Here is a 22,207-nt window from a genome sequence, read left to right as displayed (position 1 = left end):
CACTGCAAGATTTTCATTTGTAAAAATTATTCTCTGGACATTCTGGGTAATGTCAGTGGATTACGACAGTGTTAATGTTCCGGTTGTGGTATTATATACTACAGTCACCAGCTGGGGTAACCAGGTGAAAGGTACACAGATCTCTCCATTTTATTTCTTGTTAACTACATAGGAATCTATAGTCTATCTAATTAAAAGAGAAAAACATTTACAGGAAAAAAGTATATCGTGAACATACTTCAACATACATTTGTGTACAGCTATAGCTACTTCCTAGGCATAAATACCAAAATGTGGAATTTTGAGTTGAACTGGGACTGTGGTTAAGTACCTGCAACATCCTATAGACCCTGTGACATTCGTACTTGGAATGAGAGCGTAACATAACTGCTGCCTGCACATTGTTTACAGTCCAGCAAGGAAGGGATACCGAATAGCAGCTCGGGGCAGCCTGCGGCCTGCAGAGAAATCCAGGTGACACCCCAGAGGGGCTGGGAGAGGACACCCTTCTGAGAACAGTCATGGCTCGCCCAGCATCACCCCGCTCAGAGACCAGAGGAGGTCCCAGCTAGGGTGACACAGCCGCTCTCCACCCGGGAAGGTGCGTCTGCAGGGGCCAGGAAGGGACGTCCGCGGGGGCAAGAAGGGCTTAGCATGGGGCTGCCTGCGCCAGCATTGGCCTGGGAACAGCCCTGAGGCCCCTGCCTGGGAACAAACTGGACTACGTTTCCCAGAGACCATTCAGGAGTATGCCGCGCTGCATGCTGGGACATGGGGCTTGGGTCTCTGGTTTCCCCGGACACGGTCCTGCGTCCTCAAGTTTTTCACCCTCTCCCGAGGCCCCCCGGCTTGGTCGGGCCTGAGCGGGGCATTCAATTCCCAGGAAGAACCCAGGGATACCATCGGGGGACCACCCGGTACATCTGCGGCTTCGGGAGAGGCGGAGGAGGGAAAGAGGTGGGAGGGGTACGCGCACACGTGTCAGTGTGTCAGCATCTGTGCATGCGCACATACGTGTCGGGCTCTGTTGTGCCTGCCTATGCGTGTCGGGCCCCATGCACACATGCGTGTCGGTGTCTGTGCGTACGCACGCGCCTGTCAGGGTCTGTGTGCCACACATGCACGTCAGCGTCTCGGCACGCTATGTGTCGCGGTCTCTACTTGCACAGACGTGTCGGGCTCTGTGCACATGCGTGCTGGGCGAGGCCCCGCCCGGGTCCAGGGTGCGCCTGCGCACTGGCCTCCGGTGGGGGTTGGTGGCAGGACCAAGCGTGTGACGTACTTGCGTGGGAGTGCGAGGCTGACGCGGCGGCTCTGTCCCCTTAAGTGTGACATGGGTGCGCGTCTGCACTGGTGACGCAGCCGTGGCCTCTTTGCCAGTCCGCGCAGGTGAGATTGGCGCGCGTGGCTCCCAGGAGAGACGGGCACCGGGCTTCTGACGGTGACGCACTTGCTGGAGAGAGAGTTTGGGGTAACACAGCCAGGTTCTTCCCATAACTGGGGCCCGGGGGTGCTTCAGAGGCTTTGGGGCGACACAAACCTCATTGGCGCGTCCCCGGGACTTTGTGAGGTGAACTCTGGGGGCTCTGTGAGGGCGGTAGCCGGGACCCACAGATGCACCTTTGCACGGTGTGCGGTGGCGGGGCCGGCAGCATGGCCGTGCTGGGCATTAGTGGGCGTGAGGGACGCAGATGTGCCTCGGGACAGCGTGTGCTGTGGTGAGGCTGAGCCGTGCAGGCTTGTACTGGGTGAGGGTGATCGGGCCTTCTGGGTGGCGCAGGAGTGTGTGACAGCGTGACCTGTAGCTCCAGCGTTGCTGTTGCAGCCCCTGCCTTCACCCTCTAAACAAACGCTACCTGCCTGAGAACAAGGGCTGCAGAGAGACGAAAGCACCTGAGCCCCACTGGGAAATTCACCAACTAGAAGGGAGAAACAGCCATGAGGGGACACTTTCAGAGCCAGACGTGCTGTCCATGCAGGCCGTCTGAGTGACAGGAGATGGTGGCCTCAGGAGTATTGTTTCTCCTGTAGAGGGACAAGTCCCTGGTGTGGGAGACTGGGAGAGAAGAGAGGCGGTTCCGCGCTTCATCATCTCATTAACCTCAGCGTGCTCTTCAGGAATCTCAGAAACCCCATCTCGGGGCCTCGTATTTCTCATTGGTTTCATTAGGTATGCCAGGTGTTTTCTAACGTTGCTTGTCCTCCCGAAATTCTGTTTCCCCCAGGCCAGCATCCTTCAGAAAAAGCGTCCGCGAGGAGGAAGACAAATCGTTAAACATCGTAAAGGTTCAGGTACATTTCCTTTCTTTCTTTCTTTCTTTTTTTTTTTAATTAAATGATACGTGTTTATAAGACAAGACCAAACATTAAATGTAGGTGACCGAGATTTGAGTCCTGTTTCTGCCTCTTAGCTTTTTGAGCGTTCTGAAGATAGGCTTGTGAGGAGGGTGAAATGCATTAACATGCATAAAACCCACAGAGCAGCACCCCGGAGTGTAAGTGTGCAGTGAGTGCTGCTGTTATGTGCTAAGTCTGGATGTCTGTACGTCAGGAGCAACGTACATAGGAAGGTAACTGGGGTGGGTGTTTACAAGTTCACAGAATGAACCACAACCTCAAATGATCTAGAACTGTTATCCTTAACCTGAGGGCCTTCCTTTACTCCACTTGAAACTTTACGAGGGACATTCTGTATATCATCAGCGTTAGTGTATTGGTCCACCACCACCACCCTAAGGAGATACTGTATAATTTCATGGCACTAAGAAGGGTATACATGCCCCAAAGACATTTGGACCCATTGGTCTAGCATCAAAAACTGTGTTACCTTGACCACAATTACTGTTCAGGATGATGAAAATGGTTAAGTAACTATGCCACATTCATTTCATGGAACACTCTACAGATACAAAGAAGCGAGTTTAGTGATAGCCGCAAGAAAGAAAAATGCACCTGACGTGATACTAAATTCTGCTAATAGTTATTAACAACCGAAAATGAAGGAAATGCTTAAATTGCCTAGAAATTCCATTGAATAAGACTTTTGTAAATGCCTTATCCAACATGACATTTTAATTTATTATTTAGGATTATTCATGAATCTTTTGGAAGAGAGTAGCCTGGCCACATTTATTGAGCACATTTTTGTACCATACTTTCTTCTGTTTTGCACGGACTCCTTCATTTATTCTTACCTTAGTCTGTTCTGTCTACTATAACGAAGAACCGTAGACTGGTGGGTGAAACAACAAACATTTATTGCTCACAGTTCTGGAAGTCCAAGAAGAGGGTGCCAGTATAGTCAGGTTCTGATGTGGGCCCTCTGCCAGGTTGGAGACTGTCACCATCTTGCTGTGTCCTTCCATGGAGGAAAGAAAGTGAGAGCTCTCTCAGGACCTTTTCTTTTTTTTTTTGGACAGAAGTTTGCTCAGGCTGGAGTGCAACGGCATGATCTCAGTTCACTGCAACCTCCACCTCCTGGGTTCATGCAGTTCTCCTGTATCAGCCTCCTGAGTAGCTGGGACTACAGATGTGCAACACTACGCCTGGCTAATTTTTGTATTTTTAGTAGAGATGGAGTTTCGCCATGTTGTCCAGGCTGCTCTCAAACTCCTGACCTCAGGTGATTAATTAGCTGGCCTTGGCCTTCCAAAGTGCTGGGATTACAGATGTGAGCTACTGTGCCCATCCTATAGGAGGTATTCTATGTCCTTGCTTTTGTTGGCTGCTAGATGCTGCCCACATTCCTTGGTTTGTGACCCCTTCTTCCATCATCAAAGCCTACAAAGACAGGTCAAGTCCTTTTTCCATCACATCACTCTGACCCTACTTCTCTCTCCACATGTTTCTGTTCATCTTCTAATTTTGAGGGCCCACTGAGGTAACTCAGGATAATCTTGCCTATCTCAGTGTCAGCCGATTAGCAATTTTAGTCCTTCTGCAACCTTCATTCCCCTTGGCCATGTAAGGTGCCAGCAATTACCGTACTGAGATATTTCAGAGGTAATGATTTGGCCTCACACAGGTCAGGCCAATCCATTCAGAGTTTCCTTCATGATAACCATGTATTAGCTCCCCATAACTATGTTTTGTTTTTTTTTGAAATGGAGTCTTGCTCTGTCTCCAGGCTGGAGTGCAGTGGCACAATCTCGGCTCACTGCAACCTCCGTCTCCTGGGTTCAAGCGATTCTTCTGCCTCATCCTCCCGAGTAGCTGGGACCACAGGCGCATGCCACCACACCCGGTTAATTTTTGTATTTTTAGTAGAGATGGGGTTTCACCATGTTGGCCAGGATGATCTCGATCTCTTGACCTCATGATCTCATGATCCACCCACCTCAGCCTCCCAAAGTGCTCGGATTACAGGAGTGAACCACTGCACCCGGCCTATGGTCCTTTTTTTAAATTTAAATGTTGTACAGTCATATTTCATTTTTTACGTGATTTTTTTTCTTACAGACAAGGTTGTGTTCTGTTGCTCATGCTTGAGTGCAGTGGCTTGATAATAGTTCACTGCAGTCTCAATCTCCTGGGCTAAAGTGATCTTCCCACTTCAGCCTCTCAAGTACTTCCTGGAATTACAGGCACAAGCTGCTGAACCCTGCTCCTGTCTTGTTACATTTCTTTGAATAGGATTAATGCAGGCCTGATGAGGGGGAAAAAACACAGTTCCTAAGAAGCCCTTAAAGAAGAATCTCCAAATTACCCATAACTGTACCATCCAGAGGTAATCACTGATTAACATTTTAAACGGGTGGCACTTTGGGAGGCCAGAGTGGGAGGATCACTTGAGGCCAGGAGTTTGAGACCAGCCTGGGCAACAGTGAGACTCTGTCTCTACAAAAATAAAAAATTGAAAAAAATTGGCCAGGCGCTGTGGCTCACGCCTGTTGTCCCAGCACGTTGGGAGGCTGAGGCGGGCAGATCATGAGGTCAAGAGATCGAGACCATCCTGGTCAACATGGTGAAACCCCGTCTCTACTAAAAATACAAAAAATTACCTGGGCATGGTGGCACATGCCTGTAGTCCCAGCTACTCAGGAAGGTGAGTCAGGAGAATCGCTTGAACCCGGGAGGCGGAGGTTGCAGTGAGCTGAGATCGAGCCACTGCACTCCAGCCTGGCCACAAAGGGAGACTCTATCTCAAAAAAAAAAAAAAAAAAAAAAATTAGCCAGGCATGGTGGCGCATACTTAAAGTTTCAGCTACTCAGAAGGCTGAGGTGGTCTGATCACTTGAGTTTAGGAGTTCCAGGATACAGTGAGCCGTGATTACACCAATGCTCTGTAAGCCCGGGTGACAAAGGGAGACAGTGTCTTAAAAACAACAACAACAACAAGAAAAGAACATTTGAAATGATGGTCTTTATGTTTCTAGTCCTCTTCTTTGCCTTTAAGCATGTGTGTGTTTTGTTTGTTTTTGGAGTATTGGATCTTGCTAATTAATCGTAAATGAGCCAAAGACTACGTATCTTAATTTATAAAAGGAATCGAACCCAGCCATGAGTCTCATTACACCTGTGTAATGAGGGTTAGGGTTGGGAATAGAAGGGTTATACCAGTGATCTTTGCCTTGCTTTGAAATATTTCTCATATATTTCTACCTTATAGGATTAGAAAGACATCATCTGAATCTAACCTATGGCAACCAATTTTCAAGAAAGACAGCCCTTTAGAATTAGGTTGTAGAATTGTAATATTTCTTTCCCGGGACATTACAGTAATGACTGGTGAACATTAATCACTGGATGCCTTGCAGATACAGACTTTCCATGTAACATTAGCAAGATTCTTTGGTAACAAATATGGACTGTGTGAGTAACATTTCCAAGATAGAAAAAGAATTAGATGACAGTATCTCCTGTGTATCTCCCTTATCCGACGGAACACGAGATTCAGCCTCTTGCTAATGTTCTCAAAATTGGCATCTTCTCAGATTAGAGTCATTAAATTCCATTTTCTTATGCAGAACAACGTCTCTGTCCCCTTAGTTGCTGATGGAAAGGGAACATTTCCTCTCGATTTCTTAGAATCTCTTTTGCTAATGTATTCATTTTGCTAAACAAAATGATTTCATTCTTAACATCAGACTCCGAGTGCTATTTTTGGCTAAAATTGATTACTCAGACAGCGGGTTCAAGGAAGGCAAATTTTACAATGAGGAAAAAAAAAGGAGAGGGCCCTATGCAGTAACTCCCACTGTAATCCAAAGCACTTCGGGAGGCTGGGAGGCAGGAGGATCACTTGAGCCCAGAAGTTCAAGATCAGCCTGGGCAATGTGGTGAGACCCTGTCTCTATTATGAATATTTTTTTTTTTTTTGGAGCTGGAGTCTCATCCTGTCACCCAGGCTGGAGTGCAGTGGCTCGATATCGGCTCACTGCAACCTCTACCTCCTGGGTTCAAGTGATTCTCCTGCCTCAGCCTCCTGAGTAGCTGGGACTACAGGCGGGCACCACCATGCCCAGCTAATTTTTTGCATCTTTAGTAGAGACGGGGTGTCACCATGTTGGCCAGGCTGGTCTTGAACTGCTGACCTCATGATCTGCCCGCCTTGGCCTCCCAAAGTCCTGGGGTTACAGGTGTGAGCCACTGCGCCTGGCCTTTATTATGAATTTTTGAAATTAAAAATAATAGAAAAATTTTTTAAAAGAAAAAAAGATTGGCTGACATGAGTTGATCTTCGGTAATAACCATATTACTATATTAATATATTTATTAATACATATTGCCATATTAACGGTAATGCCATATTAATTGTGATACCATATTACCATGGTATTGAACACTGTTATCTATGGCCATGGCCCTACCCTTTTCATTGGTTAAGTTAATGACAGGGTCCTGGCTCTCACGTCCCACTAGGGGCCGCTGCTCTCAGGCAGGTACCCCATGGTCAATACCATATTGCCATATTAATGGTAATACCATATTAATTGTAATACCATACTACCATATTAATATGTTTATTACCATAATAAACATACTATCGAATGTTTTACGTAGATTGTCTTACTTGCCACTTTTAACAGTCTTGCCCTGTAGTATTTTTTTTTTCTTTTTCTTGTTTTGTTTTTTTGGTTTTTTTCCCTGTAGTATTTTTATTCCATTTTATCAGTGATGAAACAGGCACTATGAGGTTAACTGCCAGAGTGCAAATTCACATCTCGAAAGTCAGAGCACATGGCCTGTGTTCTTAATTTCACCAAAACATCTCTGCCCAAATTATATACACCTTTTTTTTTTTTTTTTTTTGAGACGGAGTTTCACTCTTGTTACCCAGGCTGGAGTGCAATGGCACTATCTCGGCTCACCGCAACCTCCACTTCCTGGATTCAAGCAATTCTCCTGCCTCAGCCTCCTGAGTAGCTGGGATTACAGGCACGTGCCACCATGCCCAGCTAATTTTTTGTATTTTTAGTAGAGACGGGGTTTCACCATGTTGACCAGGATGGTCTCGATCTCTCGACCTCGTGATCCACCCGCCTCAGCCTCCCAAAGTGCTGGGGTTACAGGCTTGAGCCACCGCGCCCGGCTATATACACCTTTTTAATTTACCTTCTTCACTTGGTAATTCATCATCAAAATTTTCTCAATAAGAAGATTTTCTCAATTCTCAGTAAGAATATTATTAGTGTTCCATGCCATCATATAGCAAACCATAATTTATTTAATCTATCATCTCCTGTGAGACATTCTGTTTTTTCATTGTTAAAACAGTATTCTCTGGAAATTGTAGATAAGATCAGGGATGGAATCTATGTCCGTGTCCTGGCTGCGATATACTGTACTGTAGTTTTGTTTTTTTTTTTTTTTTTTGAGACGGAGTTTCACTCTTGTTACCCAGGCTGGAGTGCAATGGCACGATCTCGGCTCACCGCAACCTCCGCCTCCTGGGTTCAGGCAATTCTCCTGCCTCAGCCTCCTGAGTAGCTGGGATTACAGGCACGTGCCACCATGCCCAGCTAATTTTTTGTATTTTTAGTAGAGACGGGGTTTCACCGTGTTGACCAGGATGGTCTCGATCTCTCGACCTCGTGATCCACCCACCTCGGCCTCCCAAAGTGCTGGGATTACAGGCTTGAGCCACTGTGCCCGGCCTGTACTGTAGTTTTACAAGGCATCACTACTGGTGTAAGTCAGGTTAAAGGTACACCAGATCTGTCTGTATTATTATTTACAACTACATATGAACCTACAGTTATCTCAGTTTTTGTTTTTTGTTTTTTTTTTTTGAGACGGAGTTTCGCTCTTGTTACCCAGGCTGGAGTGCAATGGCGTGATCTCGGCTCACCGCAACCCCTGCCTCCTGGGTTCAGGCAATTCTCCTGCCTCAGCCTCCTAAATTGCTGGGATTACAGGCACGCGCCACCATGCCCAGCTAATTTTTTGTGTTTTTAGTAGAGATGGGGTTTCACCATGTTGACCAGGATGGTCTCGATCTCTTGACCTCGTGATCCACCCGCCTTAGCCACCCGAAGTGCTGGGATTACAAGCTTGAGCCATCGTGCCCGCCCTCTCAGTTTTTTAGAAAAAGAAATTACTTTCCTAGAAAAGAAATTTTCCTTGATCACCCTTTCACATACATTTGTGTACTTTTCTGTTTTCTTGGAATAAATACCAAATGTGAAATTTTGAGTCAAAATTAAATGTTTGTTTTCCTGTGATCCTCATTCTGAGAATTGGTTAAGAGCCTGCACTGTGCCACACCCTGTGACGTTTGTACTGGGAATGAGAGCAAGATGAACAGGGCACAGCTGCTGCCTGCACATTGTTTACAGCCCAGCCAGGAAGGGACATCGAATAGCAGCTTGGGGCAGCCTGTGCTGATGGCCTGCAGAGAATTCCAGGTGACGTCCAGAGGGGCTAGGAGGGGACACCCTTCTGAGGACAGCTGTGACTCACCCGGCGTCACCCCACTCAAAGGCCAGACAGGGTCCCAGCTGGGGTGACACGGCCCCTCTAACATCCCCCCATGGACACTCAGCAGGCCACGCCCCCAGTCATCCACATACAATCCTAGACTAGTCACTGACCCACAGTCTCATATCTGTATTTCCATCGTCTCTGCTGCTTCCTCTGCCTTCACCTTCCAACCATGTGGTTTACCTGCCTGAGAGCAGCGGCTCCTAGTGGGGGATGTGAGAGCCAGGACCCTGTCATTAACTTAACGTACAAAAAGGGCACAGCCATAGCCATAGGTAACAGTGTTCAAGCCAGAAGTGTTTTCCGTACAGGCTCCTGTGTGGCAGTGACAGAAAGCCTCTGGAGTGCGAGTCCTCATGGAGGGGAGAGATGACTAACTTGGTAGGTGGGTGTCAGGGAACCATGTGTTCTAGAACCCCAGTGAATACAGGTTAGTCCCCAAGAACTCTGAAACTCACAAATGCCAGTGTCTTCTTAATTCGGATTGGTTTTGGCTATGGCCTGGGGGCAGGTATGTCCTGGAGGGTATTTGCTAATACAGCCTGTGCTCCAGAAAGATCCTAGGGTCTCATTCTTCCTTTTCCCTTAGGGTGGCATCCTTCAGAAAAAGCATCCTGAAAAGGAAGAATTATTTAAGTTGGTGAAAAAGTAATTGTCATTAAAGGTAATGGCAAAAATCGTAATTACTTTTGCACCAACCTAAATAATTAAGTAATTGTGGTTTTTGCCATTACCCTTAATGGCAATTGCTTTTGCAGTGACTTAATAGTATGTGTCTTAAAGTCCACTCTCCACATGAGTTACCTTTTTTGTTCATTAAATGATTTGTGTTTTTATGAGTTAGGACTGTTTACTCTTTATGGCCCCAAATATACCCCCTAATAGCAGTCTCCCAGTAATTCCTCCCCAGCAGGTGTGGCAAGTGCCATGCAGGTATATTCCTCTCTGTACCCTTGGGTGACCAGCTCTCTCCTCTGAGTATTCACAAACCCATTTGTCAGATTGTTGACGTCCTGCTGTGTGCTGTAGTTTTCTAAGATCTGATGGTATAGAAAAATACCTCCTAGAGGTTGATGTTAGTGCTTTATTTTACAGTGTGCGTTTGTAAGGAAGGGATTCGTTTTTAGGTGGGGTCAAACACAGATATCTTTGTTATTTTCCATGGGACTGATGTTTAGAGCACAAGAAAAGAGAAAATTAGCTTGTTTAGTCAGCACCTGGCAAAGTTGTCAGCTTTGTTAGGCTTTTAAGAGTGGAATTTGGACTGGGTGCAGTGGCTCACACCTGTAATCCCAGCACTTTGGGAGGCCGAGGTGGGTAGATCACCAGAGGTCAGGAGTTCCAGACCAGCCTGGCCAACATGGTGAAACCCCATCTCTTTTAAAAAAAAAAAAAAAAAAAAAAAAAAAAGAGTGGAGTTTGAACAAATTTCTGTGTCATCAAAGGCAGGGATGTTTTTCAGTATGCAGTAAATCAAAATTTATTCTGTTAACTTGGACTTCTTTTAGCTGACAGCTTCTATTTTTCTTCAGTTCTTTCTTCGTGTCAACTGTGAGAAACCATATGGTTTAATGTTTAGTATGAGTTACAGATATAGGGCAGAGGTTGACAGATGTCTTCTGTAAAAGATTAGGTAATGAAGATTTGATGTTCTGTAGGCCACTTAGGTTCCGTATACGATTTTTTCCTTTTACTTATATATATAATGTTAATTTTTCATTTTGGTTTAAGTGACAATTTATATATGTGTATGGTGTACAGAGGTTTTGATCTGTGTATACACTATGGAATGACAAATCAAGCTTAACATATCCCTCAACTCACTGATAATTATATTTTCAATGAGAACGTGTAAATCTACTCTCCTGGCATATTTAAAGTATACAATATTATTCGTTATATTTAGTCACTATGCTAGACAATAAATCTCCAGAAATCATTCCCATTTGATCTCCTTTAATCTTTTCATTCCCCATCACCCTCCCATCCCCTGGTAAACTCCTCTCTTTTTCTGTGAGTTTGATTTTTTTTACACTCCACATGTAAATGACATCATGCAGGGTTTGTCTGTGTCTAGTTTATGTTGTCACCATAACAGGATTTCCTTCTTTTTAAAGGCTGAATGGCATCGCATTGTGCATTGTGTATCTGTACACTTACTTTATCCATTTCTGATGAGTATGTAGCTTGATTCCTTATCTTGGCTACTGTGAATAATGCTTCTCAGTGGACATGGGAGCACAGGTGTCGCTCTGACAGATTAATTACATTTTCTTCAGGTATATACCCAGATTGGGATTGCTGAGTCCTATGATAGTTTTTAGTTTTTTGAGGACTCTCCATAGTGTTTTCCATAATGTCTGTACTAATTTACATTCTGACCAACAGTGTACAAGGGTCCTCTTTTCCCAACACCTTGCCAACATGTTATCTTTTTTTTTTTTAATTTTTAGTAGAAGCCGTTCTTAACACGGATGAGGTGGTATCTCATTGTGGTTTAACTTTGTGTTTCCCTGAATAATACCAGTGATCTTGAGCAATTTTTCACAAACCTGTGGCAATTTGTATGTGTTGTGTCAAGAAATGGCTATTCAAGTTGTCTGCCCATTTATCAGCAGGGTTGTTTGCTTTTTGCTGTTGAGTTGTCTGAGTTCCTTATGTATTTTGTTGTTTTTGTTTATTTTTGTTATTTAGACAGGGTCTTGCTCTGTCATCCAGGCTGGGGTGCCATGGAGCAATCATAGCTCACTGCAGCCTTCACCTCCTGGACCCAAGCAATCCTCCTGCCTCACTCAGCCTCCCCAGTAGCTGGGGCTACAGGCACATGGCCATCATGCCTGGCTAATTTTTCAGTTTTTTGTAGATATGGGAGTCTCACCATATTGCCCAGGCTGGTCTTAAACTCCGGGCTCAAGTTACCCTCCCACCTCAGCCTTCCAAAGTTCTGGGATTACAGGCATGAGCCCCTATGCCTGGCCCTATTTTGGATATTAACCCTTTATCAGATAGATAGTTTGCAGATAGTCTCTCCCAATCTGTAGGCTGCCCTTTCACTTTGCTGTTTCCTTTGCTGTGCAGAAGATTTTTAGTTTGACGTAGTCCCATTTACTTATTTTTGCTTTTGTAGGATGATCTAGTGCAGGCATCCCCAAACTTTTTACACAGGGGGCCAGTTCACTGTCCCTCAGACCGTTGGAGGGCTGCCACATACTGTGCTCCTCTCATTGATCACCAGTGAAAGAGGTGCCCCTTCCTGAAATGCGGCGGTGGGTGGGGAGGCGGATAAATGGCCTCGGGGCCGCATGCGGCCCGTGGGCCGTAGTTTGGGGACGTCTGATCTAGTGTGATAGCCAAAAGCTCATTGCCAAGGGTGGTGTGAAGGAAAATTTCCCTATGTATTCTCCTAGTAATTTTACAGTTTCTGGTCTTAACTTTTGTCTTTAATCTGTTTTGACTTTTTTTTTTTTTTTTTTTTGATGCTAAGTCTCACTCTACTCAGGCTAGAGTGTAGTGTCATGACCCCTGCTCACTGCAAACTCCACCTCCCAGGTTCAAGTGATTTTCCTGCCTCAGCTGCCTCAGCCTCCTGAGTAGCTGGGATTACAGGCTCCTGCCACCATGCCCAGTTAATTTTTGGGTATTTTTAGTAGAGATGGTGTTTCACCGTGTTGGCCAGGCTGGTCTTGAAGTCCGGACCTCAAGTGATCCACCCACCTCGGCCTCCCAAAGTGCTGGGATTATAGGTGTGAGTTACCGCGCCTGGCCTCATTTTCTATATGGAGTAAAATAAGGGTCCACTTGCATTCTTCTGCATGCAAATACCCAGTTTTCCCAACACCATTATTAAAGAGATCACCCTTTCCCCATTGTGCAATGTTGGCACCTTTGTCAAAGATCAATTGACCATGAATTTGGGTTTGTTTCTGGGCTCTATTCTTCCATTGTGTATGTTTTCATGCCAGTATTATAACCCTAATAGTCCATTGCCCCATGAGCACTGCACAGCAGTACACCAGGTTGCAGCAAAGAAAGCAGCTTTACCATAAGGCTGCAGGACAAAGAGATGGGATGAAAATCAAATCTGTCTTCCTAAGGAGTTTGGAGCTAGGGTTGCTGAGGGCTTTGGAGTAGGCCACAGTGTAGAAATCCCTGGTTGAAGAGTGCAGGGTAGAGTCATGGGACAGGAAGATGAAGAAACTTCTCATGCTGATTCCGTTCTTCTATGGATATCTTCAGACTGCTTGGTGTCATCTGTTTCACTGGAATTTGGGACCTGAGAAATACCTTAGGCAATTCTTAGAAGTCTCATGATTCTAACCTCAGAAATCCTATCTATGGGAACAGTGGGGACTCCGTCTCAAAAAAAAAAAAAAAAACCCTTTAAAAAATATTTTTCATATTGTTTTCTAGCCTGTATTTTACTTATTTTTTTGCTCTAATCTTTATTATTTCCTTTCTTCTTATCTTTGGACTCCATTTGTTTGTTTTCTGGCTCCTTGAGGTGAAATGTTAGTTTGCTTGAGATCTTCCTTCTTTCTTGATGTAGCCGTTTATTGCTATAAACTTCCGGCTTAGAACTGCCTCTCTTGCATCCTTTAAGATCTGAGATGTGGTGTCTCAAAATAGTTTTACAGTTTCTTCCCTGGCCCATTGGTTGTTCAGTATCATGTTGTTTAATATCCACATATTTTTTAATTTACCTACATTTCTGCAGTTACTGATATTAGCTTTATGTCCTTGTGGTTGGAAAAGATGGTTCATATGATTTCAGTCATCATAAATTTCTTCAGATTTGTATCGTGACCTAGCATGATCTGTCCTGGAGAATGTTTCATGTGTACTTGAGAAGAATGTACAGGCTGCTGCTATTAGACAGACGGTGCAGAATACAACCGTGAGGTTCAAAGTCCAGTCTTTCCTTGTTAATTTTTCTGTCTGAGTGATCTTTCCTTTGTTGAAAGTATGATTTGAAGTCCTCTTATCATTGTACTAAAATCTAAGTCTCCCTTCAGATTTCTTAATGTTTGTTTTATGTATTTAAGCGCTCCAATTATGGATGCATACATATCTATGTTGGTGTATCATCTTGATTGATGGATTTTATTATACAATGACATTCTTTGCTTCTCTTTACAGTTTTTTATTTTAAGTCTATTTTTTCTTTCTTTTTTTTTTTTTTTTTCTTTTTCTTTTTTTTTGAGATGGAATCTCTCTGTCACCCAGGCTGGAGTGCAGTGGCCAGATCTTGGCTCATTGCAACCTCCACCTCCCGGGTTCAAGCAATATTCTCCTGTTTCAGCCTCCCAAGTAGCTGGGATTACAGGCCCCCACCACCACGCCCAGCTAATTTTTGTCTTTTTAGTAGAGATGGGGTTTTGCCATGTTGACCAGTCTGGTCTCGAACTCCTGACCTCAGGTGATCTGCCTACCTTGGCCTCCCAAAGTGCTGGGATTATAGGCGTGAGCCCCATACCTGGCCATTAATCATTTTTTAAAATTAGAACTCCCTTAACTTAAATTTCATGTAATGGGATTAATGCAGACCAACTGCAAAAAAATGCAGTCCTCTAAGGAGTTCATAAAGAAGAATCTTCAAATTAATTACCCATAATCCCATCTAGAGATAATTACTGTTAATAATATTTTGGTATATATGTTTCTAGTCTTCCACTTTCCCTCTAAACATGTATGTGTTTTTGTTTCTGGAGCAGTACATCCTTGTAATTGATAAAGTAAATTAATCAAAGACTTTCCAAATGGTTATCTGTAAAAGGCATCCAGCCCAGCCATGGGTCATATTTTACCTGTGAGCATATGGGGATGGGAGCAGTGTACCAGTGATCTTTGTCTTGTTTTGCGAAACCGCTCATGTATTTACACCTTATAGGATTAGAGACACCTCATCTGAAACTAATCCCATAGCAATAAATTACTTAAAAAATAGAGTGCACCCTTGGAATGAGTTCTGCATCTGTGGATTCAACCACAGACCAAAAATATTTTTGGGAAAAAATTTGGATGTTTGCATCTGTACTGAACATGTATAGACTTTTTTCTTCTCATTATTCTAAACAATACAGTATGAAAATTATTGCCATAGCACATATGTTAAATATTCATGAAGAATCTACAGGTGATCTAAAGTGTACAGGAGGATGTGCATAGGTTCTGCGCCAGTACTACACCACTTTGGATAAGGGTCTTAAGCATTCGAGGATTTTGATATCCAGGTGGGTTCTGGAACAAATCTGGATACTGAGGATGGCTCTACAGCCTTTCAGGATTAGATTTTCTATGATTTTAATGGTTCTTTCAAAGACCATGACAGTAATCACTGACACCTGTTGCCTTACAAATATGCTTGTAAAAGTAACATTTCTATGATTACATGTACAAATAAAAAACAACAACTATACAAATAACAAATCCAAGATAAGTGAAATTCAGTACAGTGGCAATTAAAATGGTTTACATAAATGTCCTAGAACACATGATTCATCCTCTTTCTAATGTTCTCAGTTTGACGTCTTCTAAGATTATATTATTTGAGCACAGTTTTTGATGCAGAATCATCTCTCTGTTCCCCTACTTGCTTGTGAGAGGGAACATTTCCTCTTTATGTGTCTCAGAATCTTTATACCTAGCATGCTTAAACAAAACAAATTGCATTCTTAACATCAGGCTCTGAAAGTTCTTTTTAGTTAGCATACACTATATAGACAGCTGGTTTGACAAGTACATACTTTAGTATAAGAAAAAAACAGGAGGCTGGGTGCAGTGGCCCTCACCTGTAATGCCGGCGCTTTGGGAGGCCAAGGAGGCAGATTGCTTGAGCTCAGGAGTTCAAGGCCAGCCTGCGCATTGTATCGAGACCCCGTCTCTATAAAATAAAAATTAAAAAATACAGAAACTAGCCAGACGTGGTGGTGTGTACCTGCAGTTCCAGCTGTTGAGAGACTAAGTTGGGAAGATGACTTGAGCCTAGGAGACACAGGTTGAGGTCACACCACTGCTCTCCAGCCTGGGTGACAAAGCGAGACCCTGTTTCAAAAAAATTAAAAATAGCAGTTGAGTTTCTTTTTTAAAACTGGATTCAGGATAATGTAATGTTACTGATTTTCAGTAGTAACCACAAACTTAAAAAATCTTTATATATTACTGTATGTATTAGATATTCTGATACTAAATATTTGAGACAGTCGTGCCTTATAGTATTATTCCAGTTTTACTAGTGAGGAAACCAGCAGTTAATAACTGTTAGAGCTCAGAGCCTGTGTTCTTAATCTCACCAAAATGTCTCCTCCCAAATTATATGTACCTTTTCAAACCTACCTTCCTCTCTTAGTTATACATGATACGCTGTTTCAATTTATGTGAATCAGTATCACCATTAGTAAATGTATTTTTATTTTTATTTTTTTTTGAGGTGGGGTGTCACCATGTTGGTCAGGCTGGTCTCTAACTCCTGACATCAGGTGATCCATCCATCTCAGCCTCCCAAAGTGCTGGGATTACAGGCATGAGCCACCATGCCCAGCCTAGTAAATGTATTTTATGCCATTATATAGCAGACTGTAATTTATTCTGCCCTCTACAGTGATATTTTCCTCTATCTTCTTCAAGATTTACATTTTTAAAAATTACTGTCTTGGCCAAGCACGGTGGCTCTCACACCTGTAATCCCAGCACTTTGGGAGGTTGAGACAGACAGATCACTTGAGGTTAGGAGTTTGAGACCAGCCTGACCCAACATAGAGAAACTCCATCTCTACTAAAAATACAAAATTAGCCGGGCATGGTGGCACATGCCTGTAACCCCACCTACTCAGCAGTCTGAGGCAGGAACATCGCTTGAACCCGGGAGGTGGAGGTTGCCGTGAGCTGAGATCATGCCATTGCACTCCAGCCTGGGCAACAAGAGCAAAACTCCATCTCAAAAAAAAAAAAAAAAAAAAAAAAAAGCTATCTTGAAATTTGGATAACATCAATGGATGATGTCCTGGCAGTGATATTATACTGTACACTACAATCACCAGCTGGGGTAACCAGGTGAAACATACATAGGCTCTCTCAGTTTTACTTGTACAACTACCTAAGAATCTACAGTTGTATCAATTAAAAAAAAAAAAGAAAAAAGCTTTCACACACACACAAGATGATCTCCGAACATATTGAGCATACATTTGTGTACTACTATAGCTATTTCTGTGGGATAAACTCCAAAACGTGGAATTTTGAGTCAAAATGAGACTCGTTAAGTACTCGCAACATTTTGTAGACCCTATGACAGTATTTAGACTGAGAGCGTGACTAACCGGGCATAATTGCTGCCTGCATATTGTTTACAGTCCAATAAGCAAGGAACACCGAATAGCAGCTTAGGGCAGCCTGTGCTGGCAGCCTGCAGAGAAATCCAGGTGATGCCCCAGAGGGGCTGGGAGAGGACACCCTTCTGAGGACAGCCGTGGCTCCCCGGCATCACCCTCCTCAGGTGACACGGCCCCTCTCCACCCCTGCCTGGGACCATGCCAGACTTCGTTTCCCAGAAGCCGCCCCACCTCCCCCAGGAGTTTAAGGCGCTGCATGCTGGGACACGGGGTTTGGGGCTCTGGTTTCCCCGGACACGGTCCGGAGGCCCCGGTGTGGTTCGGCCTGAGTGGGGCATTCCCTTCCCAGGAGGAATCCAGGGGTGCCGTGAGCATGAGGGTTGGGGGACCGCAGAGTGTGCCTGCGGCTTCGGGAGAGGCCAAGGAAGAAGGGGTAGGAAGGGTGCAGGCGCACATGTGTGTAGGGGTCTGTGTGGCCGTACATGCGTGTCAAGGTCTAGGTGACCACACATACGATTGCACGCACACATGCGTGTCGGGTCTGTGTCCATGTGTGTCAGGATCTGTGTGCACATGCGTGTCGGGCTCTGCTGCTGCCTGCGCGCTCTGGCCGCTGGGTGCGCCAGGCTCTTCCCGGGTCCGGGGTGCGCATGCGCATGCGCACTGGCCTCCAGGGGGGTGGTGGGACCCAGTGTGTGACGCACTTGCGTGGGAGTGCGGGGCTGACGCGGCGGCTCTGTCCCCGTAACTGTGACACGGGTGCACGCGAGCGTCAGTGGGGGCCGTGGGGGCCGTGCTGGGTGCGCGTCTGCACTGGTGACGCAACCGCTGCCTCTCCGCCAGTCCGTGCAGGTGAGATTGGCGCGTGTGGCTCCAAGGGAGAGACGGGCACCAGGCTTCTGACAGTGACGCACTTGCTGGAGGGAGTTTGGGGGTAACGCAGCCGGATTCTTCCCATAACTGGGGTCCGGGGGTGCTCCAGAGGCTTTGGGGTGCGCCTGTGAACCTCGTTGGCGCGTCCCTGGGACTCTGCTCTGCCAGGTGAACTCTGGAGGCTCTGTGGGGGGCGGCGGCCCGGATGGTCTCCGTGTCCCAGGGATGCGCCTTTGCACGGTGTGGTGTGGCGGGGCCGGCAGCATGGCTGTGCTGGGCGTTAGTGGGTGTGACGAACACAGATGTGTCTCGGGACAGCGTGTGCTGTGGTGAGGCTGAGCAGTGCAGGCTTGTACTGACTGGGTGAGGGTGATCGGGCCTTCTGGGTGGCGCAGGAGTGTGTGACAGCGTGACCTGTAGCTCCAGCGTTGCTGTTGCAGCCCCTGCCTTCACCCTCTAAACAAACGGTACCTGCCTGAGAACAAGGGCTGCAGAGAGACGAGAGCACCTGAGCCCCACCGGGAAATTCACCACCTAGAAGGGAGAAACAGCCATGAGGGGACACTTTCAGAGCCAGATGTGCTGTCCATGCAGGCCGCCTGAGTGACAGGAGATGGTGGCCTCAGGAGTAGAATTCCTCAGACGGACAGGTCCCTGGTGTGGGAGACCCGGAGAGGGACAGCTCCACACTTCATCATCTCATTAACCTCAGCGTGCTCTTCAGGAATCTCAGAAACCCCATCTCGGGGCCTCGTATTTCTCATTGGTTTCATTAGGTATGCCAGGTGTTTTCTAACGTTGCTTGTCCTCCCGAAATTCTGTTTCCCCCAGGCCAGCATCCTTCAGAAAAAGCGTCCGCGAGGAGGAAGACAAATCGTTAAACATCGTAAAGGGTTCAGGTACGTTTCCTTTTTTTTTTAAAAAAATTAAATGATACGTGTTTATAAGACTTAAGACCAAATATTAAATGTAGGTGACCGAGATTTGAGTCCTATTTCTGCCTCTTAGCTTTTTGAGCCTTCTGAAGATAGGCTTGTGAGGAGGGTGAAATGCATTAACATGCATAAAACCCACAGACCAGCACCCCGGAGTGTAAGTGTGCAGTGAGTGCTGCTGTTATGTGCTAAGTCTGGATGTCTGTACGTCAGGAGCAACGTACATAGGAAGGTAACTGGGGTGGGTGTTCGCAAGTTTACAGAATGAACCACAACCTCAAATGGTCTAAAACTGTTATCCTTAACTAGAAGGATTTCCACAAAGTAAACCACAGCCTCAAATGGTCTAGAACTGTTATCCTTAACGGGAGGGCCTGCCACAGAATGAACCACAGCTTTAAATGATCTAGAATTGGAATCCTTAGCCTGAAGTCCTATTTTCTGTGTTGTTGTTGGTTTTCATTTTGTTTTGTGGGATTGTTTGTTTGTTTGTTTGAGGCAGGGTCTCACCCTGCCTCCCAGGCTGGAGTGCAACACAATCACAGTTCACTGCAGTGATCCTCCTACCTTAGCTTCCCGAGTAGCTGGGACCAATTTTTGTGTTTTTTGTAGAGACAGGTTTCACTATGTTGCCAAGGCTCATCTTGAACTCCTGAGCTCAAGCAATCTGCCCGCCACAGCTTCCCAAAGTTCCGGGATTACAGGCATCAGCCACCGTGCACAAGCTGTTCTGTGGGGTTTTTTTTAAAAAAAGAGGTCTCCCTTTGTCCCCCAGGCTGGAGTATAGTGGTGTGATCACAGCTCGCCGTGACCTTGAATCCCTGGGCTCAAGGGATGATCTCCTCCCCACCTGAGTAGCTGGGACTATAGACATGTGCTTACAGGTCCAGCTGAATTTTTTTTTTTTTTTTTTTTTTTGAGACAACGTTTCATTCTTCTTGCCCAGACTGAAGTGCAGTGGCGCATTCTCTTCTCACTGCAACCTCTGCCTCCTGGGTTCAAGGGATTCTCCTGTCTCAGCCTCCCAAGTAGCTGGAATTAAAGGCCTCTACCACCACACCCGGCTAATTTTTGTATTTTTAGTAGACACATGATTTCTTCATGTTGGCCAGGCTGGTCTCAAACTCCTGGCCTCAGGTGATCCACCCGCCTGAGCCTCTCAAAGTGCTGGGATTACAGGTGTGAGCCACCATGCCTGGGCAGGTCCAGCTGATTTTTGACTCCATTTATAATTTCCCAAGGATCATTGTGTATACACTTACTGTGTATGTTTATCAGTGTCTTTTTTTTTCCCCCCTGGGGAGATACTCTGTAATTTCATGGCATTAAGAAGGCCATGAAAGACATTTAGACTTTTTACCTTTCTCAAAGACATTCAGACCATTGATAGAGAATCAAGGACTATGTTACCTTGACGACAATTACTGTTCAGGATGATTCACATGGTTAAGTAATTATACCACATTTATTTCATAGAATACACTGCAGCTACAAATAAGTAAATTTAGAGATAGCCATAAGAAAGAAAAATGCATATGACATAATATTAAGCACGGCTAATAGTTATAAACAACAGAACGTGTCAAAAGTACCTAGAAATTCTGTTGAATAAGACATTTTGTAATTATCCTATCCAACATGACAGTTGTATTCAGTGAAGGAAGGAGAGGTGTGTGACAGTGCAAACTGTGGCCCTAGCGTCTCTGCTGCTGCTCCAGCCTGGTCACATTTATTAAGCACATTTTTTGTACTAAACTGTCTTCTTTGTTTTGTTTAGTTTTGTTTTTGAGACGGAATCTCACTCTGTTGCCCATGCTGGCATACAGTGGTATGGAATCAGCTCGCTGCAACCTCTGCCTTCCGGGTTCAAGCAATTCTCCTGCCTCAGACTCCCGGTAGCTGAGATTACAGACATGTACCACCTCATCCGGCTAATTTTTGTATTTTTAGTAGGGGCGGGGTTTTCACCACATTGCCCCAGCTGGTCTCAAACTCCTTACCTCAGGTGATTCACCTGCCTCAGCCTCCCAAAGTGCTGGGATTATAAGCGTGAGCCACTGCATCCAGCCTCTCTTCTATTTTGCATACTCTTCTGAATTCTTGTGTTGGTTGATTCAGTCTGTTATAACAAAATACCATAGACTGTGTGGCTAAAAGGGCAAACTTTTTTTTTAAATTTTTCTTTTTAAGAGACAGGGTCTGACTGCATTGCCCAGGCTAGTCTTGATCTCATCAGCTCAAGCTATCCTCCCACCTTGGCCACAGAGTGCTTGGATTACAGGTGTGAGCCACTGCATTGGGCCTTTTTTGTTGTTTTTGTTTTGTTTTTGCAACAAGGTCTCACTCTGTCGTCCAGGCTGGAGTGCGGTGGCGTGATCATAGCTGACTGCAACCTCAGCCTCCTGGGATCAAGCATTCCTCCTACCTCAGCCTTCCAAGTAGCTGGGGCTACTGATACAAGCCACCACAGGTGGCTGTATGTTTTTATTTTTTATTTTTTTGTTTGTTTGTTTGTTTTTGAGACGGAGTTTCGCTCTCGTTACCCAGGCTGGAGTGCAATGGCGCGATCTCGGCTCACCGCAATCTCCGCCTCCTGGGTTCAGGCAATTCTCCTGCCTCAGCCTCCTGAGTAGCTGAGATTATAGGCACGTGCCACCATGCCCAGCTAATTTTTTGTATTTTTAGTAGAGACGGGGTTTCACCATGTTCACCAGGATGGTCTCGATCTCTCGACCTCGTGGTCCACCTGCCTCGGCCTCCCAAAGTGCTGGGATTACAGGCTTGAGCCACTGCGCCCGGCCTGTTTGTTTGTTTTTTTGAGACGGAGTTTCACTCTTGTTACCCAGGCTGGAGTGCAATGGCGCGATCTCGGCTCACCGCAACCTCCGCCTCCTGGGTTCAGGCAATTCTCCTGCCTCAGCCTCCTGAGTAGCTGGGATTACAGGCACACGCCGCCATGCCCAGATAATTTTTGTGTTTTTAGTAGAGACGGGGTTTCACCATGTTGACCAGGATGGTCTCGATCTCTTGACCTCGTGATCCGCCCGCCTCAGCCTCCCAAAGTGCTGGGATTACAGGCTTGAGCCACCACGCCTGGCCTTGTTTTTATTTTTATTTTGAGATGGAGTTGGCTTTGTCATCCAGGTTGGA

At 45.5% G+C, this 22,207-nt stretch overlaps 1 protein-coding gene across 7 annotated transcripts in view; it reads left to right on the top strand.

Moving 5' to 3' along the window:
• The first annotated feature begins 550 nt into the window (after window positions 1-550).
• The window catches only part of ZNF331 (zinc finger protein 331), a 41,945-nt gene continuing 20,288 nt past the window's right edge, over window positions 551-22,207 (top strand). The window contains exons 1-3 of one of the 7 annotated variants that reach the window (XM_074385995.1): window positions 551-601; window positions 2,226-2,292; window positions 18,954-19,021. The gene's annotated coding sequence lies outside the window, so the exon portion shown is untranslated. The other 6 variants (XM_074385994.1, XM_074385996.1, XM_010331971.3 and 3 more) reach the window with 6 other exon arrangements.

Source organism: Saimiri boliviensis, chromosome 14 (genome assembly GCF_048565385.1).
Source record: "Saimiri boliviensis isolate mSaiBol1 chromosome 14, mSaiBol1.pri, whole genome shotgun sequence".
NCBI classification, from domain to species: domain Eukaryota; kingdom Metazoa; phylum Chordata; class Mammalia; order Primates; family Cebidae; genus Saimiri; species Saimiri boliviensis.
This window is presented reverse-complemented; position numbering and strand designations above follow the sequence as displayed.